Here is a 23951-nt window from a genome sequence, read left to right as displayed (position 1 = left end):
TCAAAACTCAGGTTGGCCACCAAATAATACATGATCATTAACTAGTCTTGTAAAATATGCAGGGTAATGACTTTTTCACAAGATTGCTGAATTAATCAATTGAACACATAAAGTAGTCATAAGATATGATTGAATAAAGGAAGGGAGAAGTGAAATAAGGTGCTAATTGGGGGATAATTAAAGAGTCAGAACAGTAAAAATCAAAGCAGTAGGATGTGAACATAGGAGGAGCCACATAAGGCAGGACAAGGGCTGACAAAGCCCAACCCAGGTCCATGGGTCCACCTAGGAGGAGATGTCATCTAGGAGCAGTTTTCTGGCATCTTCCTAGAGTGTTCTCTTCCCAGGTGATGTGAAGATGTGTTTCTGAAGTCCACTGAAAACTGAGACCATTTTTGGCAGAAGGACTCATAATACTGTTGGATGTTTCTGAGTTTCATTATCCTTTTTGTTAAATTAATGAACAATTGATTTATCAACAATTGTTCAACAGAGTTCTTTAAAAGTGGAGATTTTGGGAGAATGCTGCTGTGAAGCTAGCCCTTGAAGAGTATTTAGTTACCTTAAATTATGTAGTGAGTAGCTGTGCTATGGAGGGAATGAATTCCACTAAATTCATGTGTTGAAATTTCAGCCTCAATGCAACAGTATTGAGAGGTGGAACCCTTAAGAGGGATTAGGTCTTGAGTGTTCTACCCTCATGAATGGATTAATGCCAATATTGTGGATTTGGGTTCTTCATAAAAGGATTTTCTCTATCTCTTCATCTCTGTCTCTCTGTCTCTCTTTCTCTCTCTCTCTCTGTCATGCTCTTTTGCTCCTCTGATTTCTGCTGTGGAAAGGCATAACAAGAAGACCCTAATGTTGGACTTCTTAGCCCCCATAACTGGGAAAAATAAATTTATTTTCTTTATAACTTACCCAGTCTGTGTAGTTTTGTTATAGCAGTGCAAATCCAATTGTGACACAAAACTGATACTGAAAAGTGGATCTGCACTATAGCAAATACCTGAAAATGTGGAAGTAGCTTTGGAACAGGGTGATACAGAGAGGCTGGAAGAATAAAGAAGGGGGAGGGAATAAGTTTGCATTGCCATGAAAGGAGAATTAAGGATAATTCTGGTAAGGACTCAAAAGAACTGTAGGGAAAGTCTCAAATCTTTTAGAGATCACTTGAGACATTTTGATGAGATCTCAGATGGAACTGAGGAGTAAGATATTGGAAACTGAAGTGAAGGCCTTCCTCGTTATTCAATTGCAAAGAACTTGGTGTAATTTTGTCCATGTCCTAGAACTTTGTGGAAAGGCAGAACTTAAAGGTGATATACTAGGACATTTTGCAGAAGGAATGCCTAAGCACCAAAGCATTCAGCGTGCTGCATGGTTCTGTTAGCCCCTGATAGTAAAATGAGAGAAGAGATAAATGATTTAAAGATGGCATTTATAATTAAAAGGGAAGCAGGATGGGAAAATTTGAAAATTTACAGCCTGGCCATACAAACAGTGGAAAAGGTATCTCCGTTAAGGCAAATAAGGGTATAACTAGGCAACCATTTGCTAAAGAGATTAGTACAGATGGAAAGGAGCCAGGTTCTATTTATCCAACAGTGAGAGAATGACCCTGATGGCATTTCAGAGAACTTTGAGACAAGCTAGGACCTTGAAGGTAAGTTTCCAGAGAGTGCCAGAGTGGCCTCAGCATTCTCTATTCTGCAGTGCCCCAAATCTCTGCTCCTTACACTCTGGTGAAATATACCAGCTGCCTCAGTCTTGAATCAAGTGGCCTCAGGTGTGTTAAGATATCATGCTGCCACTCAGGAGGGCAAAAGCTATATATATATGGTGCTAATTCTGCACACTCACAGAATACAAGAGTTGTGGGGCCATGTTAGTCTCCACCTAAATACCAAGGATATAATCTAAGGATGACACAGACAGCCTAGGAACCCAGGCAAAGACTTGTCACAGGAACAGAGCCACTTCAGAGAGCCCCCTCGGGGTCAATGCTGGAGGGGGGACATGGGTGTGGGACAGGTCCTCAGACACCAGACCTATAGGACCACCAGCTTGCAACCCAACCTGGGAAAGATGTAGACATGAGATTTCAACCAAAAAGAGCTGCTGAGTAGATTTAGCCCAGCAAATCTATAGTGGTTGGGCTGCCTATGGCCTTGGGAGCCCAACCCCCACCCCAGTGGGCCCAGGATGTGGGACATGGCGTTAGAGAAGATGATTCTGGTGTCTTAAGATTTTAATATTGCTTTCCTTGGTGGGTTATGGATTTAGTTGGGGCCATTTAACCTTTTTGTCTTTCTTGATCTTCCTTTTTTAAATGAGAATGTCTATATTATGCTTGTCCCACCACTGTGTTTTGAAAGTAGATAACTGGTTAAATTTCACATGCTAGCAGCTGGAAGGAAGTTTGCCTCAGGATGAATCATTCATTGAATCTCACATCTGATTTAGCTGAGATTCTGGACTTTGGATGTTTTGAGTTATGTAGGAAAAAGTTAAGACATCCAGGGCTGCTAGGATGAAATGGGTGAATCTTGCACATCAGAAAGACATAGATTTGGGATCAAGGGATGACTTCTATTTTGAATGTGTCACCCAAGGTTCATATGATAGAAACTTAATTACCAATGCAACAGTATTGAGAGGTGGGACTTTCAAGAGGTGAATGTATTAATGCCATCATTGAGGGAGTAAGTAAATAATCTCAGGAGTAGATTAATCTTTTTTTTTCTTTTTTAAGTGTTTTAATTAGTGCATTATAGTTATGCATAATAGTGGGGTCCATTCTGGCATGATCATACATGCATGGAATATAATTTACTCCATTTTAGCCCCTAGTATTTCCTCTTTCCTTCCCCTTCTCTCTCCCCCAATTCCCTTTCTCTACTTTATTGGTCTTCATTCTATTTATCTATTGTTTTTATTTGTGATTTTTAAATATATAGATATATAGATAGATATAGATGTATAAAGATGGAATTCACTGTAGTATATTCAAATGTGAATATAATATAGTTTGATCAATTTCATTCTGCACTTCCTCCCTTTTCCTGTTCCTCCTCCTTCATTTACCTCAATCCCTTTCCTCTACTCCATGGAACTCCCTTCTATTTTCATGGGATTCCTCCATGCCTTTCCCCCATTTATTTTGCTCTAGTTTCTGCATATGAGAGAAAACATTTGACCCTTGCTTCTGAGTCTGCCTTATTTCACTTAGCACAATATTCTCCAGTTCCATCTATTTAGCAGAAAATGCCATGATTTCCACTCTTCTTTATGGCTGAGTAAAATGTCATTTTGTATTTATACCACATTTTTCTTAATCTATTCATCGGTTCACGGGCCCCTGGGCTGGTCCCATAACTTGACTATTGTGAATTGCGCTGTTAGAAACACTGATGTGCTTGTGGGGGTTCTTGACAAAAGAACTGAGTTTGTGTCTACCTGGCATCTTCTCACCATGCTCCCACCTTCTACCATGGGATGATGAAGCAAGAAGTCCCTTGTCATTTATCAGCACCTACATATTGAACTTTCCACTCTTCAAAAGTGTGGCAAATTTCTTATAAATTTCCCAGTCTCTTCTGTTATGCAATACAAAATGAACTAAGACAAACTACCATTTGCCATATACCTTAAAGGGTAGATATACCCCTTTATGGCTTGCAGGAATGCAGAAATATCCTGAGGTAAAATTAGATCATGAGACCTGTAACCTAGTCAATACACCCTAGTTTGAATGGATTGACTGGGTGGTAACTGTAGGCAGGTGAGGCATGGCTGGAGGAGGTGGGTCACTGGGGACGTCACCTGGAAGGTGCATATTTCCTATGGCCCCTTCCCAAGCCTTCCCTCACTTTGTGCTTTCTCTCTCTCTCTCTCTCTCTCTCTCTCTCTCTCTCTCTCCTTCTTTGCTATCACAAGGGGAGCAGCTTCTGTCTGCCATGCCCTTCTACCATGATGTGTTGCCTCACTTTGGGTCCAGAAAAATGGAGTTGGCCATCTATGAACTGAGACCTCTGAAACCATGAACCCCAAATAAACTTTTCCTCCTCCAAGTTGTTCTTGTCATGTATTTTAACCACACTGATGTAAAAGTTGACTAAAGCATTCTCATAGTCTACAGAGGGAAGGGGAATATTAAATTTTAAGAAGTGAAACACAGATGAGGACTAAAGGAAGAGCAATAGTGTACCAGGCAAAGCAGGATGGCAAGAGCACTCCAGGAACATGCTGTCCTCCAAGTCAAGAGAAGAGAGAATTTCAGAAGAATTGTGGGCCGAAGAGGTTCTAGGTTTATTAAGAGAAGTGGCTGCAGAAGTTAAAAGTGACAAAAACAACTAGACGGTTTAAAGTCATGTTATAGACTTTCATTTTCATCTTGAGATTTGGGAATTAATGCGTTTAATGAGACAAATTGAGGGAATTTGCAGTAAATATGATTATGGTTGAGAAGGGAACATGGGTTTTAGTGAAGGAAAGCAGGTGTTATAGAACAATTAGGAAACTGTTGGGGGAGCCCAGGTAGGGAAAGTGGTGGCCTAAACTCTGATGATGAAATGGAAATACAAAGAAAAAATTAAACACAAAAGTTAAGTATAGAGGAGTAAAGATTGAATCATAGTAACCCTGTTTCAAATCATTATGGATAAGGAACATAGAGAAAATATGTTTGGATGATTGGAGTTGAGATAACAAGAATGAATTCAATCTGGGCACATTAACTTTCTAATACTTGCAATATATCCAAGTGGTCTTGTTTTGTAGGCTGTTGTATTAATGAGTCTGGCACTCCAGTGAATAGGCTGCACTGGAGACAGAGAAATGGAAATTATTGATATTTAACAGGAATTGAAGTTGTGGGGAGGAGAATAAAATTACCCAGAGAAAATGACGGAATAGTTTAGGTATGAATTCTAAGAACTATAACATTGAAGAAAGAAGCAGAGGAGAAGGGGTCTATAAAGGAGACAAGGAGGAATGGTTAAGAGGTAGGAGGGAAGCCATGTATTGTGGTCCCACGGTGACCTTTTGAAAGCAGCTTCAGTGAAATTGAACAAGCCTAAGCCAAATGAGAGAACAGATTATCGAGGATGGTGGACAAGAGGAGACAGAGGAAATAACTCAAGTATTTGGGGCATGAAGAGGAAGAAGGAATTCAAGCAGTAGTTCAGTAGTTAGAGGGGGGCCCGAGATTAGACCTCAACCACTACTCAAAGAACAAGATGGTCACGGAAGCTGCAGTCACTGGAGCTAATGGATGCCTTTCATGGTCTTCTCAGGAGGAAGGTTACAGCTAAATTGGCATGTAGACAGAGAGGCTCTCAATCAGACATAAAGGAATGTAAGCAGGAGAGGCAGCACAGGATGTCAGGGTCAGTCTCACCCTTTTTCTAGGCAGAATAGGACAAGCACATTTTTAATTCTTTCACTCTCTCCTCCCCCACCCTCTCCTTTCCTTTCTCTTCCCCTCTTATGTACTTTAGAAAGACATTAGTCTAGTAGAAAAGCCAATTCTCAGGAGAAGGACACAATAGCTGTCAGTAACCACAGCCCTGTGTATACACAGTCTTGATGTCCAGGCCATATTTGTTACATCCAGCACAACTTCTGCTTTTGCTTACTAAATCACACTAAAGGCAAATCTACAAGACAACAAGTAGCCAAATGATATAGTTCTAAGAGCCTTTTTCTTTCATATCCCTTAAAAGCAGTTTGAGAATATTTTCTGGCATTTCAAATAAATATGTTAATATCTAATTTGTAACCCAAGAAAACCAATTTAAAAATTCGTTATTGCCCTTCCACTTAGTCTAAGAGACAGGTTGAGCTGAGTCATCTATGAAGCTGCTCAGTAAGAAGCAGATGTATCATAAGTGAAAGTGTTTGTGTTCATTTACAAAGCAGCAATATTTCAGCCTAGTCATAGCCACAACACTTCATGAACAGACTTTAACATTCTTTCTCTCTCAGAACAAAGTATATTTTCTGAAATTTTTGTAAGATATTTGGTTTCAAAAATGGACTCAGGAAATTTTGTCCTCTGGAGAATACATGAAAAAGTAAATAAATTTAAAAAAAAATCCTTTTGAAACATCTATTGAAGACATATTTTCTGTAAGAGACAGAAAGGATATAAGTTGGAGGCATTAAATGACTAATGATGAGACCCTATTGATTAAAACTCTCCTAGTCACATCTGAAGGGGAAGTAATGAAATATTATACCAATAAAATGTAATAATTACAATTACTGTGGATCTACAAAACATTATTAAATATCCCTTGACAACTTAGAAAAAACTCCAAGTAATTATCAAGTCTCATTTTAAATTAAACCCTGGCCTTCTTGGTGCCCCACGTCACTCTTATGCAGGCATGGCAATGAGGGAGACTTATAATGCCTTTGTGTAAATTGCTGCAGAGTTAGTTGGCTGGCCACCCTTATGATATAATCTTTTTCCACAGCAATTTAATTAAAACAATGAAAGATCTGACCTTTGCTGGAGATTTTCTTATCCATAGCACTAAAAATAGCCCCTGGAAGCAATCTATCAATATGATCTTTCAAATACAATCCTGCTGGTACTGGAGAAGAAGAGAAAGGAAATGAGACACAACAGAATTCACAAAGGTTGGCACAGGCTAGCGCATGATTAGTTGTCATGAAAGCAGAGTTGCAAGTTTGTTTACAAGGAGGGCATGAAATAAATTTAAGCCACCTAATTACATCAAGCAATGAACCCAAGTCCCCTATCTAGTGTCCAGCATATAATAAGGCTTTAATCAATGAGGATTGTCTCCTACTCCCCCCACTTTCAGAAATTAGCCTTGTGTCTCTTGGTTTGGAAAGCACTTAGAAACTTTAATGACTTGATTTATAGATATCCCTGGGAGGTTTCCCTGTCCCCACATTCCCATAAATCTATGCAATCTGTGGCAAAGATTTTGGTGAAGAAAAAGCCCCTCTTTATTGATGATGCTGGGAGTTCACTATCCACTTTGTTCTAATAATTGATGTGTTCCTGTCTGGTCGTAGGGATAAATGTCATTTATCTTCACAGCTATTAGGAGAGAGGAAATTTCCTCCTCTTCATGGTGTGAATGTGGGCGTCCAATCTGAACTACAATCTGATGAATACAAAATGTTAAGTACTAAAGAGAAGTAGGGCATAGCTCAAAAAGATGTGGAGATCATGATGGGGAAGAAGTCCTGCTAATCATGTTTATCATTCAGTAGGGAACGGATTAAAGTCCCATATTTGAGGTCAGATAGAGGTAGGGTCAACTCTTTCACTATTTCTTAATAAATACACAAATCACATCTGTCTTCACTTATAAAATGAGGATATTATAATTGATTTTATAAACTTGTCAAGATTAAAAGAAATGAGTTCAGTATATCATCTGGCACTTATGTGTTGTTTGATAATAAGTAGAAGCAGTTATCATTAGAAAGATTTAAAGGAATAGCACAAATAACTGTGGGTCAAGTTAAGAAGCTCTGAATTCCCCTAATAAAATAGAAACAAGTTAGATTCTACTGACCAAATTCATTATTGATTGACTGAGTTAAATAACAGACTGAGTTAACAGTAGTTGGTTCACTAAGCTGCCATTAATTTCAAATTTACTTTAATTAATTCACAGCTGGTACCCTATATCAACTGTGCATGTAGAAAATTGAGATGAACCTAAGGTATGAGCAAAGGCTAAAAGAAGCCTTATTTTTAATACAGAGGGATCTTCAAAATCTTTAACAACCAGTGGAGAATAACCAATTATCCAATAAGAATGGATGCTGACCAAGGAGAAGTAAAACAGTAGAGAAGCAGGGCAGAATCAGCATTAGGCTTCACTTCTCACGATGCCTAGTATCACACCTGTGCTGTATTCCCTCTACATCATGTGCCTCTTGGCCACCTGTATGAAACTCATACTAGGCTTTATTTTAGGAATATTCAAGTCTTACTAAAAATTAATTTAAGGTGCTACATCTATTTTCCTGAGCTACAAGTTTCAGAAGCTAGGACAGCACCTGAATAACCCCATTGCTTAGTAAGTCAGTAGGTAAGATTGTGTGATTTTGAGGACACCTGCAAGTCTTTTTTACATTTCCACGACTACCGTTCTGAAAGAACTGAATTTCTCTAATCCGATTCTTCTCTTATGTTCCAGATTACCATCACCAGTGACTGGGCTCACCATTAGAACTGTTAAGTTTCCCCAACACACTCTGTCACTCTCAGTTACACCTGCAGCCCAGCTTTCATATGAATGGATCAGAATTGTCAGAAAATTGAAAGCTATAACAACTCAAATGTGATGAAACACATATACCTTGCCCTTCTACATCAGTTTTTAAATTAAATATGAACTTTAATAATTGCCCTCAGCAGAGGCATCTGGAAGATGTGTTGATACTAGATGGAAGCAGACAACAGATGGGTTAGTCAATCTGGAACAGATGGTAAATTTATATTAATTAATTATAAGCCTGGACTTTTCCATCGTTCATGATTCTTAGTGTCTATGGATGAGTTTACCATTTTAGGCTTATTTCAGTTTTCTAAATTCTTTCTAAACTCTTTGGTTTTAGGAAGAATAAAGGAGAATTTTTCCTTTTGATCAGAGAGTATCTTGAATCCCCAATACATTCTGGAGTTGACAAACTCTGATATGATCATGATATGATGGTAGAGCTGGAGACTCATCATTGTTATCACCTTACATCTAGAATTTTGCTATTCCTGCCCTGCCAATGTTACCTATGCTTCACACAGTCCTCTTTTCTCATTCCATAGTGTTAATGAAAACACCTGTTGGAACTCCAAACAAAGAACAATAGCCAAATAAAGTAAACTACACTTTATTAGTGCTTACACACATATCCAATATTTAAATGTAGAGCTGTCTAAAAGGCAAAGGTTGAAATAAACAAATTAGAGTTAAGTCCTCATCAGGACTTCCACCATGTCTTTGATTGACTTCTTGTGAGAGGTGCATGGGGCAGAGAAATTAGGAGAAGGAAAAGGCAGTTATGTGGTTCTTTGGAGCAATTCTACCTCATGTTAAAAAAAAAATGGTCACAGAGTCACTGAGAATAGAGCATGGGTCTACTTAAGTCCATGGATAAAAAGATGAGACTTGGACCGATGAGCACTTTTCAGCATGCAGTGTCAACACAAAAACTCACAAGTTGATGTTGTTCAAGTTGGCCAATTAGATTATCAATATCTCTTTCTTGAAGTGTGGAAAGAAAAGATAAGTGCCTATGGGGAGTGACATCCAGGGTTATAGAAAATAAGTACCATCTTCATAATCCGTACTCAACTTCCCAATGCTGTATTCCTGCGAACTTAATCAGCTCACAATTTTATTATGTTTGTTAAAATTAAGAAAGTGAGAACCAAAAGTAAAAAAAAAATGATCAGATAATTTATTTGAAGCCCTAAAGAAGAGGGTCCATTGGTATCACACATACGATTACAGAGAGAGAGGGGAGAAGAGCAGTTCAAATGGGATTATTGAAGAAAATAATGTTGTGTCTTAAGCTAGCCTTAGAAGTCTGCTAAGTGAAGCTAGCCAATCCTTAAAAAACAAATGCCAAATGTCTCCTTTGATATAAAGAGAGCAACCAAGATCAGAACAGGGAAGAAGAGCATGAGGAAAAGATTAACATTTAACAGAGACGAGTGGGGTGGGAGAGAGGGAGAGAGAAGGGAAACTGTATGGAAATGGAAGGAGACCCTCATTGTTACATAAAACTACATATAAGAGTTTGTGAGGGGAAAGGGAAAAAAAAAGGGAGAGAATTAAACCACAGCAGATGGGGTAGAGAGGGAAGAGGAGAGGGAAGGGGAGGGGGGATAGTAGGGGATAGGAAAGGTAGCAGAATACAACAGTCATTAATATGGTATTATGTAAAAATGTGGATGTGTAACCGATGTGATTCTGCAACTTGTATTTGGGGTAAAAATGGGAGCTGATAACCCACTTGAATCAAATGTATGGAAGATGATATGCCATGAGCTTTGTAATGTTTTGAACAACCAATAAAAAAAAAATATTTAAAAAAAAATAAAAATAAAAATTCAGAGATATTATTGAGGGAAAAAAAAAGAAGTCAGAAAAGATATTGCTAAATCTTCTTGGTTTGGTCTTATCAGTTGCATAGTTTCTTTGTTGTCAACCCAAAGTGTGGTGAACAATCAGTAAGCTTTTCCATGGAAAAAGGGAGAGGGCTAAGAGAGATTACATCTTCTTCAGTTCCACTTCAGTCAAAAGTTCTACTTTCTAGATTTAAAATAGATCACTCAAGACTGATAAGAAGCATCCTCATCATGAACTATTTATCTTACCAATTACTAAGAATATACCAGAGCATACTGCAACTGAAAGTCAAGATCTCCCTTTGCTCTCTCAGATTTTGCTGTATTTTCCCCTCTGATTTGACCTAGAGACAACTGCAGAAGTTAGATGGATGGTTCTTTGGATCACATCAGAGTGTCTCTGAGCTTCTAGAGAAATGAAAATAAATAAAACTTCCATTAAAAAGTTAAACAATGAGAACAGAGTAGATTGGGACAGAGATATGAAAAACTACCCTAAAAACCAACAATGTGTCCCAAAATTAAGAGAGAGACAACTAAAGACACTTCCACACAAAAGTGGACAGGGGCTAGAGCAGGAGGAGGTGCATTTGAGTTTAGGGTCCTACAGTAGCAACATGGTCCAGATGCACAGTCCTAGCAGGGGAGGAATCTATGCCTCTGATAAAAAGGTAGCCAGGCCTGAACCCCCAAACTCATAGATCAGAGTTCTGAGAGCCCACTTCAGACTTAGGCACACTATATTACTAGTATCTAATCATTTTTGCCTTAAGGAGCATTGTCAAACCATGTATAAGCCTAAACAACTAGAATTTTTCAAATGGCATTCATCAGAGGCCTAGGGTTCCATATCATTTATCTCCTGGGCTGCCTCAGGGAGTGCCAAGAAGATGAGCAAGCAGCCAGTTTCCCTTCAACTGGTTTCCTTACTCCACTCCATCACCATTGCTAATAGTAGTTCCCTTTATCTGTATATTTCCTGGAGTTCTATGTATTGCCTTGGGGACAGTCTGCCTCTTTAAATTATGTGCCAAAACTCATCCATAGAGCCTTCTCCTTGGAGTCTTCTCCATGGGCTCCAACTGGTCACTGGACACCTCCTATGAGAGGTCCCTAGCATTTTATCATATCAATGACATGAACCTCTAAGAGATTCTGTAAGGAAAGACAGGCATAAGGCCGAATAGATATTAACTGAAGAGTGGGCATGCTATGCAGAAGGAAGAGGTCTTTAACTTCTTGACCCTCTCCACCTAAGACCTATTAGCAAATCTCAGTTAAGATATCCTCTTCAGGGTAATATATGAGAGTACTTTTCCCTATAATAACAACTGGGGATCATCATGGTAGTCTACAGTAAGGGTCAGCGATGCTAAATGTCTTATAAAACATGAGACAGTTCTGCATGAGATTTCTCTGTGACTGACAATGGCTCCCCCTGCCAACATCCTGAAACTAGGAAACTAGCCACCAGAATGCCAAAGCCATACTTGTTTACTATACAGCTATGTATATTCTGAAACAGTAAAGTCATGGGCATATTCCTAAGATTTTTCTTAAAGGTATATGTATCTGAAATGAATATAAATGACTATTAAGACTATTAATTACTAATTCCTAATTTCATATTTTCTGAACATTGTTTAGAGGCCATGTGAATCTGCCAACAAGTTTTTCATTCCCTACATTAGTTATAGTGTCATTGTAAATTAATATATTAGCCATCTTTTGGGGGTATTTTTGGTGTTATTTTCTCATGAGCTTGGGTTACAGTGAGTTGATCTGTGTGAGAGGTATATTCTCAGACATAAACTCAATCACAACAAAAGACTCCTACACTGAGGATAAAGGAAACCATCCAAGTTTAAGCCACTGTAAGAGGCTTGATAGCCTGATGGCCAGTCCTTGTAACATTCCTGCCTTAATTTGAACTCAGACAAAAGAAAATTGAAAATTTGATTCTGGAGTGTGACTTTTGAAAGCATGTGAATAAAACTCAAATTATGTTTCTTCCATTGCTGTAAATTGGGATGACATCAGGAAATAGCACCAAACATCATGTTAAGCAGAAAGTCGGGGCGTATACCATTATATATTAGCAACAAACAATGCAAACACTCCTGTGTGAGATTTTTCTCTAGGATTCCATTAACCCTTAATAACCTCCTTTTCCTTTTATGTATCTTTACTCGTGGAAATTTTATACAACATGACTAACTCATAAAATTTTAATACTATTGGACATAAGGATAAATAACCATTTACTGTAATTATTAAGCAACTTTATGCTTTATAATAGAACCAAGTGGATGAGGAAGAAACAATTCCTTAGAGAAATAGATTTATTTGCTAATTTAGTGTGTTATGGAGAGTCTAACATAGAGTTGAAGTGAATATAAATGATCTAGAGAATATCAATTTCTTTTCCTGAGAATTCAGTGTTCTGTAAGAAGTAGAATTTATTTGTTTGTTTTTTTTTTTTTTCTGAATAGTAAGAAATTATTGCCAGCATTGAATGATATCCAGGATTTTTTTTTAAAGCATCAGCTAATATATTGGGTATTTGTACAACATATATTAATGAAGTGTCCCCATTTTTAAATTTCTGTTGCATCCTATGATATATTTCTTGTTGGGAGTCCTCCGGCTCCAAAGACTAACTTCCCCATTTCCCCAAGAAGAGGCGTCCAATAGTGAGCCCTGCTGGCTCACATGAACCTGCCTGTCCAATGGTGAGCCCTGCTGGCTCACATGATCCTTACCCACCAATCAGACTAGCCCTGCTGGCTCACATGATCCTTACCCACCAATCAAAAAGCACCCCATGCCAACTGTCAAACCCTTCAACCATTAAACTGTCATAACTGTCAAACCACCCCCGGCTCTATAAATATGCAGAGCTGTTCCTCAATAAACAAGCATTTTCTCCGACGGCAAACCTTGATCATTCTTTCATTTCTAGTGTGAAAAAAAAAGGGCAAGACCCCAAATTACTAATAGCCTAATGATAACTGTCATTTTTGAATGCTGGGTGTACACAAAGCATTTTACCAGATGCTTTACAAATTGCAGTATGCTTTGTGAGATGCATTTTTTTTTCAGTACACAGAAATCTCCAGATCATTTTTGTCTAGATGAAGGCAACAAGTCACTTAGAGAAGATCTCCTCCATTGTAGAATAACTGATTTCTGGTGTTTCATAAATGCACAGGGAGTAAGTTTTGACCATGTTTTGGAGGAAGGATGTATCAGAACTTTCTGTGACTGATAATGGCTTCCCCCCTCCAACATCCTGGCACTAGGAAAGCTTAATAATCATTTAAAGATAAATTGCATTTCTTTTTATATATAAAACTTTATTTATTTATTTTTATATGGTTCTGAGGATTGAACCCAGTGCCTCACCCATGCTAAGCAAGCACTCTACCATTGAGCTGCAGCCCCAGCCAGAGATAAACTGCATTTCTTTGGGAAGAAATAAGAATGAGATCCCAACCATTCCCTTTTGAGATTCAATTCTATCAGAAATTATAAAATGAATGGAAGTAGCACAGACAGAGGATTTTAGATAGTGACAAACATCAAGGACTCCAAAAGGCAACTTGGCTTTAAGGAAGTGGGACATAGGATGAAGAATCAGATTCTTCCTTACAAAGATGGCAGCATCTGATGTTTCATCATAGGATGAAACATCAGATGCTGCCATCTTTGTAAAGACTTGACCTCAAAAGAACAAGACTGTTCTCAGCAACTGGATTCAGAAAACTCCTAGAAAACCCTGTTAGTTCATCTGGTACATGCTCAGTTATTCAAAGCTGTTTGGATCCACTCCGTAACAAAACAAAAGACTTTGAGAGGATTATTACAAAATATCGTCTTGCCTTTGCTCTTGCAGATCTAGGTTTCAACAGATACTCAATGGCACAATTATTTCTGTTCTGCTTAAACTAGTTTGAGGCTAACTAGAAAGTAACTGGGGAATAATTTGGCAAAACTCTTCTGAAGTTCAAGAAGACTCTTATAGGTAAAGCAACTCATAATGGAAGCAGGGTAACCATTTACAAAGGTGCACATTTGGCAGTTCATAAACACAGACAGTACATCCTCATTGATTATGAAGGAAATGGTTCTCTTAGTGGGCAATTCATTGTATTCCAAAATTATATATTATACACACATGTGTGAATGTGTGTGCACACGTGCACACACACATGTGCATGCGTGCACACAAACACACACTACACAATTCCACATTGAGGAGAGGACAGAGACCCCAGAGACCCCAGAGGACCAAGTGTTAGGGCAATGTAGTCATGGCTGGTATGGTTGTCAAATATACATTTCAGTTTGCATGCTTTCTTTCTCCCTTCCTGTCCGGTCTATGCTTGGCGTTTATTCCTAAGATCCTTAGTCTGTCCAGATTAAAAAATATCACTAAACCATATATTTGACCTGTGCACTTTAATCTATGTAACTAATGCTCGAATACAATTACTCACTTTTTCACGCTTTGGAAAGCATTTTGGGAAGGGATCTTCAAGATAACCACATACTCTTCTTTGAGGGAGACTTTGACACTCTTAAATCTTGATTAATGAAGTTGCAGGGAAGTTTTGTTCCATAGGAAAAGACCTGTGGAGAGTAGTAATTGCTTAAGTGGGTCATGAGTCCATTTCATTACTTCTAATTATATTTCATTTTTATTATTCCCTCTAACTTTGTATATGCTTTTTAATTTTCCACAATAAGACTTTCTTTTCTAAAAATCAATGAGATAGAAAACCTGATTTGTATCCAAGTAAGTAAGCCTCTGCTATCTATTTTTGCTCTATTCATATGTTAGTCCATAGGAATACTGCCATCAAAGATTTTTGCTCACAGGAAAAGCTCTCCTCCTGGTCACTTGAATATATGGAAAGTTCTTTTTTTTTATGTGTTCTGTTTTTTGATCTCCTTAGAAATAAAGATGTTCACTATTTCCTCTTGATCAAGACTCCTGCCGGCCAATTACATTCTCTTCTACCCTCATGTCATTGTCTAATGAATGACTGAAGAATGAAAATAAATTTCAATGGAAAACACATAAGAAAGAAGATAAAACTAAAGAATATAAGCTCAGAAGAGAGACTAGATGTCAGGCTAATGAGAGGCCCCATGCCAGATCAACAGAAAAGGAAATGATTAATTACAGGAGTGTAGCAATAGAGATGCCCCCAGGCGTTTCAGTGAAGTTGCATGACGCAGGCTACAGTTCAAAATAGCAGAACAATTGATTTGAGAGTGGGGAAAACACTTTTAAAAATTTGTATGTCACATACAGATGGCCCTATTTTTACAAAAACAATCATCAAGAGATGCTTTAAAAGATCAATATATCAAAGCTACAGATAACAGCTATGCATGATTTTATTTTCTATATACCAAAATGTTCTTTCTAAATTAGAGAATAGAAACAGTGCTATTCAAAGCTGATTTATTTTTAAAACCATTGAGAAAATAGTTGCCTTAGGAAGTTACATCTCCCCATGTGTAAAAATTCCTCAATCTGATTAAATTTTTACTTTGAAATTACCATATTTATGTGCCATTTTCACTTCTCTTCAAGGTTGAACTTTTGTCAGTTTTCTCCCTCTTTAGCTTAAAAGTATTGAGCCCTCCTAGGTAGAGAGTAAAGTGTAGTTTTCCTTTGTCCAGCAATCTAGTTCTGCCAGCCATCTTGCCTCTTTACCAGAGAGGATTAGGGGAAATGTGCTCACTTCATCACTAGCTGAACTGTAACTGCCAGTTGGATATGGGGCAAGCTATAAAAATAAACTCTCAAATGCAGCCTTGTCCCTTGGAGATTCTAAACCTATATGTACTTCCACCAACCCAAGAAGCATATTTCCCAGACTGGAAACATGGCAGGAAGGAGATTTAATGATGTTATACAGGAAGCAGCAGCAGCAGCAACAGCAGGAAAGTATTTATATTTTGTTTGTTTTTGTTTGGAATGAGGAAATGCATTGAAATTAAACAACAAAAGACTTAAAATACAAAATATACATTATCCTTCTCTTCATCTATATCTGAACTTCTTTTAATCATTCATATCATAGAGGTTGAACACAGAGAGGGACTAGAAGAGTAAGTCCAAACAAACAAAGATAAACCATGGTCCAGATAACAAGAAAGGAGTTTAAGGTTTCTTAAAGGATATTGAGTTATCTTGTAGCAGTATAGTAAAAGGCTAATAGTAACTTGGAATAGATAGTTTTCAGGATGTATTAAGGACTCTTCTTTATCCATAACTTGAAAAAATGTCTTGAATTTAAAATGAAGTATGAACTATCACATGAGCTCAGGCTGAGATTTATTTATTTTTTTTCTGTAACTAATAGTAAAAATCCTGACATAAGAATGCAGTGGTAAGGAGTAAGTGAAACAGCAAGGAGAAGAGAATCAAATAAAAAATAATCTTCTTAATCATATCTACTAACTCTTTTTTAACCAGTTCCCTAGTATGAAAGAATTGGGTAAAATTAGTATCAAGAGGAACTCTGTTTATGGATATTTCACTTCTCTTTGTGTAAATGTTTTAACTATATAATAAAATTATTATAATGATTTCAACCTATAGTGAGCGCTCACACCCACTTTGTTTTTGTGTTGTATGTAGAGGGATGCTTGTCAACAATTGGCATAAACACCACCTGGATCTGGATGTACTTGCTGCAGAACTCACATCAATAACCTAGGCTTTTCCCACCTCCTTACTCCTCAGCATAGTCTCACCTTCAAGTGTGCCCCCTATAGTCACAGGATTGTGGTTTCAGTCTGTGTACACAATTATATCAAAAAACCGAATAGCCAATTTCTCCTCATGTAGGCTTTTCCTCACAGAAATTTTTTTCTAAGATGAAAGGAGACCCTCATTGTTATACAAAATACATATATGATGGTGTGAGGGGGAAGAAAAAAAGAGAGAGAAATGTGTCACAGTAGATTGGGTAGAGAGAGATGATGGGAGGGGAGGGGAGGGAAGGGGAAGATAGGAAGGGCAGCAGAATACAACAGACACTAGTATTACTGTATGTATATACATGGCTGTATAACCAATGTGATCCTGAAATCTGTACTTGTGGAAAAATGATAATTCATACCCCATTTGAATCAAATGTATAATATGTCAAGATCATTGTATTGTCATGAGCAACTAATAAAAAAATAAAATAAAATAAAAAGAATCACCCAGATGTTACATTGGTTAGAACAAAGTCCTATGCCTAAATCTGAAAATAATCACCAGATGAGAGAAAAATGTCTCCTGAGGCTGGATCAACTTCCTCATGCACTATGCCTTCTAAAGTCTAGATAAAACTAGGGTTCATAAATTATGGAATCAACACTGATGTCCTTAAATAGATGAGTGGATTAAGGAAATGTACTATATGTACACAATGGAGTCTTACTCACTCATAAAGAAGAAGGAAATAATGGCATTTTCTGGGAAGTGGATGGAAATGAAGCGAGTCAAGCTAAGTGAAATAAGCCGAACTCAAAGGTTGAATGTTTTCTCTCATATGTGGAAGATAGCGCAAATTAAAGGAAAGAACATGAATGGGGAAGGGAAAGATCCATGGAATAGAAGAAGAACAAGAGTGAGAGAGGAAAGAAGTGAAAATGGACAATCAATGGATTTAACATAATTGTATTATATTTATATATAAAAGTACCAGAGAGTGCTCAACCTTTTTGGAAACATAGAAGAAAGGAAGTTTAGTAGCAAAGGAAGGAAGGGAAGAAAATGTGAGGGAAATGGCAATTAAAATAAAATTCCTTGCATGTACAAATTTGTCAAAATGAACTTAAATGGTATGTAAAATTTTCATGCTCTAATAAAAAATGGGGTTCTTTTAACAGGGAATAAGGAAAGAGTAATTGATGGAATAGAAGCAAACTCCATATACTACTCCATAATAAATATCACTTATGGCAATGATGATCCTGTTTTCCAAAGTGGGGAATGAATAAATGATTTATGTAAGCACGATTTTTTTTTTTCTGAGTAGCTGAACAATTCCTGATCATTGTAGAGTTAGGAATGTAGACTGAAGGGTGTAGTACCAACTGCAAATAAAAATAAAGTTAACAAAGTCAGGTAGACTTCCTGGCTTAGGTGTCAAACCTGAAAACATAGGCAAAGAGACCGTGTACAGATAAAAGTCAATAAATCAGACATCAGAGGAATCAGACAGGGAAAGAGTTATGAATGAAAGAACCTGGAACAAATATACAGTATGAAATAACATGGTAAAAACTCAAACTTGAACATGTCAGTTATATAATAATAGCTTCTAAAAGAAAAAGTACAAAAAATGTCCAGAAGAAAATTTGTCTTATTGCTATACACATCAAATGAGTACTAGAACTTTTAAAATATGTCAGTATAGATACCAGTAATACAATAAAGCTATTCCTGAATCCACCACTCAGGTTAATATTCAAAAAGAAATTGAGAAATATACCTCACTTAGTTGTTGATTGCTTTATTAAAAAGCTGTTATAGTATTTTTTTAGGTAAAAATCATGAGTATTTGGAACATTTGTAAAAACACCATTAGCAGGCTTGATCTAACAGTACCACCCTGTGTAGTTAAACTTTTTCTCCCATAGTATCCATAACACAAACCCTGTACTTCAAACCCAGGACTCTGCCTCCTCTTTACCACTCTTTTCTTGGCTGACATTGTTGTCCAGACTCCAAAGACATAGAGTATCTTGACTTGTAATGCCATGTATTTTTTTTCCAGGTGCTTTTGTTCATATTGTGATTTAGACTAGATTGTAAGCTATTGATGGCAGAAACATGTTCTACATTTAGAAGGACCTCAGCACAAGGCTGGGTTCACAGCAATGTTTTTGTTTGTTTGTTTTGAGAAATTTAATTTTTAAAAATTCTTTATTGTCTTTAAAGATTAAAGAAATTCCTTTTCTAAATTAAAAAGTATTGTACATTAATTGCTACAAATAACAATATAAAGGTGTGTAAATAAAAAATAATGATTTTTCTGTTCTCCCTTCCCATAAAATAATCAAGTTTACCTAATTACCTACTACCTTTATCTATCTATCTATCTATCTATCTATCTATCTTACCAAAAATATTTACTCTGTAGGTTTTGGGGTTTTTTTGGGGGGGAGGGGATGTTTTTTTCTCTTTTCCAACTAATTTACATGAGATAAACTTTTGCATGCTTAATAGGCAATGGAATTTTTTTTTCTGAATTAATAAATATGGCTCCAATGCATTCCTTTTAATATCTGCATGATGTTCTATAATACAAATGTACCATAATTCTTCATCTTTTTCTGATTCATGGTTTGGGGTTGTTTCCAGTTTTTCTGGATCCAACATGCTAGTGTTAATCACTTCTGTAAAATAAGTTACTAATAGGGAACTAAGGTGGTCCTTTTTATTTTAAGCTTTGAAAGTTCTTAATTGCTTGCTTAGAAGACTCTTGTGGTTCACATTCTCCCTGCTCTCTGAGTACTGTAACAACTTTAAATTTTTATCATTCAGAAATATGAAACTGAGTAATCAGGAGTTTCAAGCTTTTTCATATTTTGACTCTTATTTATATGTCCTTGTCTGTGAGTTGTCTCTTTGTATTCTTTTTTTCTTTCTGAAGACTTGTATCCATTTTTTCTCGGTAGTCAAACGCCTCCATTGGAAAGAAAAAGGAAAAGAAGAAGAAAGGGGTGGGGGGAAGCAGTTCTCCTGCTTTCATAATCCTCTTTGCTCTCCCAAAGCCTGCTGCTGCTGCAGCATTCATGTGGGATTTATATTCCAGCAACCAAAGAGCACAGCATAAAACCCACCTGCAGAGACCCCGCAGCTGGGGTGCCAATGCTCAGGAACCATCGCTTAATGTCACGCTGCTCTATTGAAAAATGTGGACTCCTTCCGATAGATAGTCTCACTTGAGGGAATAGAAGCCCCAAGCGTAGCAGCCCAAATGACAGGCTCACACCTGCCCTGTACGCGCTTTCATCTCACCTTTTCCAACACTTCCACAATGCTTGACTTTTCTTCTCCTGCCCTGCACCATACCTTTCATATTTCATGAGAGGGCCTCATCACATTCCTGACGTTAATGAGCTTCAAGCTGCTTTTTTAAAAAGAAGAAGAAAATAGAAAAAGAAACCTCATCTTGCCAGCCAATATGCCCCCAGCAGGCTTTCCCACAGAGAAAGAAGTGAGTCTCAAGGCTGTAGGGGGGCTGACACGTGGGGCAGGAGGCAGCTGTCTGCTTTTATTAAAAATGCCACCTTGACCATAGCCTGATTTCTTTGAGGGCCAGTTGAAGATCATTCATTGCAGGACCCATGACACATGCTCTACTGCTTTCATCCATCAGCCCTCTCAACACACCAGTTGTGGGGAACAGAACTAAAGACTTGCTGCCAGCCCCAGCCATCACTCTCCATCCTCTCCCCCATTCCGTCTGGCCCCATCAACTTCTCCAAAAGACCTTCACTGGCACATCCAGTTCAACAGTTATTGTTTGTCTTTTTTCTCATTTCCCATGCAGGAAGGCAGTTTATCTTCTGATCCTGTCAGAAGAGTCCTCCAGAGAATTCCAAGAAGAGGGTAACACAGATATGCTTGCATATTTCAACCCACACAGGAACTAGTTTGAAATGTCAGATGATAGCTGTGTTTGAGCAAATATTAATTTCTTCATGAGCAGATTTCAAAATTTCAATCATATCCTAAGAATAGTTTGTGCTTAGAGCACTTCTTTTTCTTAAACCTAATATATATATTTTTTGTCTCATAAAACACCAATGCCTAAACAGCTTATTCCTCTTCCCTCTTTTAAAAACTTGATTGATGTAAAATTTATCCATTAAGTCACCCACTTAAATGCCCAGTTTGATAAGATTTGATAAATGTATGTAGTTGGGTGGCCACTACCATGATCCACTTTCAGAAAAAAATTCTCTGCTCCTACTTTTACCCAAGCAACAACTGATGTGCTTTCTGTCTCTGAGGGTATGCCTTTTCTAGAAGTTTCGTATAACTAGAACAACACAGAATGCTGCCTTTGAGTCTTGCTTCTTTCACTTAGCATGCTTTTTGGTTCATCCATCTGTTGCATGTATATCAGTGTTTTGTCCTTTGTTAATGGCTAGGTGGCCATTGTCTACATATCAGATTGTGTTTATCCGTTCACCAAATGATGGACTTTTGGGTTATGGCCATAGTTTGACTATGATGTCTTTGCTCTGAACGCTAGAATATAAGTCTTTTTTATGGACATATGTTTACATTTCCCTTGAGTAAATGCCAAGGAGTGGAATTGCTGGATCATATGGTGAATGTATGTTTAACTTTTCTTAAATAATTGATAAACTTTAAATTCTTAAGCAAAATATTTACTTCTCATTTTCAAGGTTGTTTTTTTTTTTGCCATGAAATAACCCAATGTAGATGAATAAATACAAATTCTAAGCATCATTTAACAAAGTATTTAGAAACAAAGTCATAGACAACATAAGTAAAAGATCTAAGGAAAACATTTTTTTTTTCCAATTTCTGTTTAGTCTTCAGCCCAGGAAAGGGGTTGTCATCAGAACTGTGCTGACAGAGGAAAAATACTGGTGCTTATTCTCCTGTCTCCCTTCTTTATGCCCACCTTCTGTGGCCAGAGGCTGAAGGTGCCTCTTTCAGATTTCTTAGGCCAAGAAGATGCAGCCGAGGCCCCTCCCAAAGGGAAAAGAACAGGGGGTCCTAGATGCACAGGCTTTGCAGATCCTCCTGGCCTTGGCCAGATGGAAACTGCATGTAGATGCTTCATCTACAGGACCCTGTTGGGCTTCCCTGGGTTCCTTTCAACAGCCTTGAGGACCCTGTTGGGCTTCCCTGGGTTCCTTGCAACAGCCTGGAATACCTGGAAAGTAAAAGTCCAGGGTCTTCCTGGCCTTGGAGTAATGGTGGATTCTAGATCCTTGGGATCAGAAAAGAAGCTAAACTCTGTCCTTTCATACCACCCTTCACTACATCAGACTTTAATTAGAAATGTTCTACTTGATGGGCCCTATGACTTATACCATGGTTCATCCAAATCTCTGTAATAATCCACCACTTTACAACAACTTTTTTTCTTTGATGTACAAAACTGGTGCATCCAATTTAATCTTATCTGTGCTTATGCAGATCTCAAATACATATGAGTCAAACATTCTTAGGATCTAAACAATCTTATAAGTTGGAATGAATGTGTTATGTAGCTATATAGGGAATGTCAAAGGAATAGATCAAGCTGAAACTCCTAAGTGCTCTTGGTGCCTCTCTGACTATTAGAGACTATAGACGCTGCAGATAATAGTGATTCTGTTTGACTTAAGGGAAGAAGGATAAGCTGTTGCTCTTTAGTTCAGCTGGAGAATCCTCTCAATATTTCTCAAGGTGCTCTATTTTCCTCAGTTCTACCATGTAAGCCTGTGACCCAAAGATTATTGTCAAGAATAAGCTGGGCCTTCCAGTAATAGTGAAAAGTCCTCATTGCCTAGTAAAGAGAAATTAGAAGTAACTGTAAATCTTATTTTTGCTCAAGATTATTTTTCTAAACATTCCATTCTCCTTCATGGTTATCATGTATGGGCTATTCAAAGGAGAAAATTCATATTGGAGTCCTGACATTATACACCTCAATTTTCAAAACTGTTTTTAGAGCTCTTTGAATAGGGTTGGGTTGAGGTACTAAACTGTCTATATCCTTGTATTATTGTTGAAAAAATATATATTTTTTAAATTAAAAACCAGAAAGTGATGCTGTGAAAAGAGCAGACTGAAACAAGACAGACAGCGGTTCTAATCCTGACTCTACACCTTCCCCATTGTGTAATGTCAGGGAATTTCTTGCTGACTTGTCTGTACCTCAGTTCCTTGATAATTGGATTGGTTACCTCTCACAGGGATATTGTGAAAAGGAATGTGTTTAAGAAGCAGTACCTATTTATTATAGGTAAATATATACTGGTGGGACTCAAGCATCCTGAATTCACCAGGATTTGAGGCACCAAGTAGAATTTGGGGGATCCCAAAAGACAGATTCTCTGAATTTTATTCAACTCTCTTCTAGGTAGGTGATGGGGGAATACAGCTTGGAAAAGAATCTTAAATGTCCACAGGTAGCCTTACTGGAATTGTAGAGTGGGGGTAGCATTTGGAGAGTGGGATCTGAGAAAAGCACAGTCCTCCCTCTTTCCCCTAGAACAGGTTCTTTTTGCGTCTTACCTGGAGCCATGAGCTTCTAAAGAGGAACCATGGCAGAGAGGCTAAGAGTGCAGACTTATTATGTAAGTATCAGGATCAAATACTCTTTGCTAGACTTGCATTAGGGTGCTTAATTAATCTGCCATATATATATATAAATTTGGAGAAATAACATTTTCCACCTCTGAATAATATTAGTTAATATATGAGCCTCCAGTGATATCAAGGCAACAGGTAAGTGCAATCATTATCATAGGTATTAAATTCCCCCTCAAATAAATCCCCCAATTCCCCATGGTTAGTTTTGAAGTTTCTAAAGCTGAAATTTATAGAAAAAAAATTAAGACGATTTTCATCAAACTTCATGCAAAAGAGAAATAGCAATTATGATTGACAGAGAACAGATCAGCAAGAAGCCAAGAGGTTTGCAATCTTAGGGACAGACCTCAGCAAGCAGTGACGACCTGAGTAGTCCACATTTCCTTCCAACATAACCAAGGAAGCTGTCAGGGTTAATTAGTGTGAACCATCTGGTAGTTCAAATCCAATTTTAAATTGTCT

The 23951-nt window shown here is 37.6% G+C and overlaps 1 long non-coding RNA gene across 1 annotated transcript in view; it reads left to right on the top strand.

The window, feature by feature from the left end:
• The window catches only part of LOC143399308 (uncharacterized), a 67489-nt gene extending 52345 nt beyond the window's left edge, over nt 1-15144 (top strand). The window contains exon 3 of the long non-coding RNA XR_013091400.2: nt 15085-15144. This is a non-coding gene — a long non-coding RNA (uncharacterized LOC143399308). The remainder of the gene's footprint in view (nt 1-15084) is intronic.
• The last annotated feature ends 8807 nt before the right edge of the window (nt 15145-23951 follow it).

The sequence above is a fragment of the Callospermophilus lateralis genome, chromosome 5 (assembly GCF_048772815.1).
Source record: "Callospermophilus lateralis isolate mCalLat2 chromosome 5, mCalLat2.hap1, whole genome shotgun sequence".
Lineage (NCBI taxonomy): Eukaryota > Metazoa > Chordata > Mammalia > Rodentia > Sciuridae > Callospermophilus > Callospermophilus lateralis.
This window is presented reverse-complemented; position numbering and strand designations above follow the sequence as displayed.